Genomic DNA, 2,887 nt, shown 5'->3' with positions numbered 1-2,887 from the left:
TTCGGAAATATACTAACTTGCGTGCTAAAAAGAATTCCTTAAAACAATCGAATGAGGTTTTATGTTCTGAAAAGGAGAAGGAGAATATAATTCCTCCTTTAGGTGATCGCAGTCCTTCTATGGATTTGGATCCTGTGGCTGAACCGGTGATGGCTCCTCCGGTTATCTTACCTCAATCTCAAGAACAGGAAGTATCTCATTTAAATATTGTTGCTAATGATTTACAAAAGGTGGTTGCTAATGATAGTGAGAACAATGTGGTGAATAATTTAAATATTATGGGAAACTCTCATGTTTGCATTGTAGATCAATCTTTAACTGATGCTAATGATTCTATATATGAATCCGATTGTTGAGCCAAAAAATATTTCTCCGTATGTTCATATGGTTGGGGAAGAAGATGAAATCACTAACTTGGCTTTGGAGGAAGACAAACTTAGCCCTAGGGATATCCATAAATTACCTTCTGCCCTCTTGAAGGATTCGGCCTTGAAGGTAAATGACAATTGGGATGATGATGGTAAGTTTATGGAAGATGATTGTTCTAGTTTACACAAGAAACCAGCTAATGAGGGTAAAACCCCGTCTCATTCTAATTACAATAGTGATGCTCTTACTGATTCTGAGGATATGAATATTGAGGCTAGGTGCTTTACTAAGGATGACCATTATACTAGTTTTCTTAAATTTCATAATAAAAGAGGACGTAAACCTAAGCATATTTCATTACAACCTGCTAGATCTAATGTAAGAAATACTCGTTCAAATACTTCTCATTAGACTTTTTTATGTTTAGTACTATTATTTGGAATGTTAGGGGCATTGGTTGCCTCTCTGCTAGGGTTCGTGTTAAAAACTTATGTCGTGTTCATAACATTTCTATTCTTGTCTTACTTGAACCTCTTATATATGTTCTTATCTTGGTTTTAATCATACTATTTCTAATATGTCTAACAAAATTTGCATTTTGTGGAAAAATCCTATTAAAGTTGATATTATTGGAGATTTCATTCAGGTCATGCATTATAAAATTGAGGCTTTTTAATTTTCACTGTTATGCGTCTTTTATTTATGCTGCATCCTCTCTCTACATAAGAAAAATTTTATGGGAATAGCTTACGAACTTTCATAGTATATGTCATCTACCTTGGTTGGTGGGTGGTGATTTTAATGCTATTACTCTTCTGAATGGTTTGGGGGAGCTGCTCCATCTTATCGTTCTGTCTGATTTCAATAATATGATCATGTCTTATAATTTGATTGATATTGGTTTTGTGGGTAATAAATTTACCTGGAATAGGGGTCACTTATGGCAAAGGCTATATCGTGTGCTTTTTAATGACTAAAGGATTAATGCTATGAATTGTACTAATGTTCATCATCTTAGTAGAACGTCGTCTGATTATTCTCCTATGCTTATCATTATTAAGAATAATTAATCTAATGTTGGCTCCCCCTTTAGATTTCAAATATGTGGTTACTTAATAGTTCCTTTTTTGATGTTGTGACCAATAACTGGGATGCTTCTTTACATCCCGATAACTCTATTGTTGGCATGAAAACTGTGGTTCAAACTTAAAAGATTGAAATAAGCTTTAAATTGGTGGAATCACAATGTGTTTCGTAATATCTTCTCTAATATTTTACAAGCCGAACAATGTGTAGATGTTTTTGAGAATGCTTGGTAGAGCGATCCTTCTGAGGCTAACCTTTCTTTGCTTAAGCAGTCTAAACTTGATCTTTTTATTCTGCAAGCTCAAGAAGATGTCTATTGAAAACAAAAAGCTGCTACTAGGCATTTGGCTGAAGGGGATAATAATACCAAGTACTTTCATGCTTTAACTAAGAGAAAAAGGATTAAGAATAACATCAATAGCTTTCAAAGGGAGGATGGTTCCTATGCTAATGACAAGGGTGAGATTGCAAATTTAGTTGTTCTTTATTTTCATAAGCATTTTAACAAAGATTTCATTCCGATTGTGCCGGTTGATAAATTGTTTATTCCTAAGCTAGTCTCCTCCGAGGATAACTCTTCGCTATGTAGACCTCCCTCTTTGGAAGAGATTAAAAACACTTTAATGGATATGAATAGCGACTCTGTTGCTGGTCCTGATGGGTATACAACTCTCTTTTTTCGAAAGTGTTAGCACATTATTCAGAATGATATCTTTTCTGTCGTTTTGGATTTTTTTGCTGGCAACTCTATTCCCAAATTTTTTACTTATACATCCTTAGTGCTTATTTTTAAAATAACTAGGTTCAAACTTGGAACGATTTTCATCCTATTAGTCTTTGCACTTTTTTCAAGAAATTAATTTCTAAAATTATTTCTAACCGTCTTTCTTTTATTTACCTAACATTATTTCACCTTTCCAAATGGGGTTTGTGAAAGGTAGGGCAATTACGAAGAATATTCTTTTAGCTCAGGAATTGACTCAAGATTTGGATTTTAGGGTGAGAGGGGGCAATGTTATTTTGAAACTTGATATCGCTAAAGCCTATGATAATATTAATTGGAATTTTATCTACTTTATGCTTGATCTTATTGTCTTTAATTCGTTGTTTATCAACCTTACTAAAAATTGTTTTGATAATATTTATTTTTCCATAATTTTCAATGGTTCTAGGCATGGATTCTTCAAATCTTCTAATGGTTTAAGGCAGGGTGATCATATCTTCTAGTTTATAGGTACTAAAGGGAACATTCGCAACATTATTCCTTCCCTTATTCTTTGGTTTCTTTGGTTGGAGAGAAATAATTCTGTTTGCAATTGTGTGAAAATGAACAACCTTATTGTTATTCAAAGGGTGAAGGATAAGATTCTGAAAGTTCATTAGGGATGTTAGGCCCTTATGAACTGGCCCAAGGCTAACCAAGAGGGGGGGG

Source organism: Dendrobium catenatum, unplaced genomic scaffold (assembly GCF_001605985.2).
Source record: "Dendrobium catenatum unplaced genomic scaffold, ASM160598v2 original_scaffold_186504, whole genome shotgun sequence".
Classification (NCBI taxonomy): Eukaryota; Viridiplantae; Streptophyta; class Magnoliopsida; order Asparagales; family Orchidaceae; genus Dendrobium; species Dendrobium catenatum.
This window is presented reverse-complemented; position numbering follows the sequence as displayed.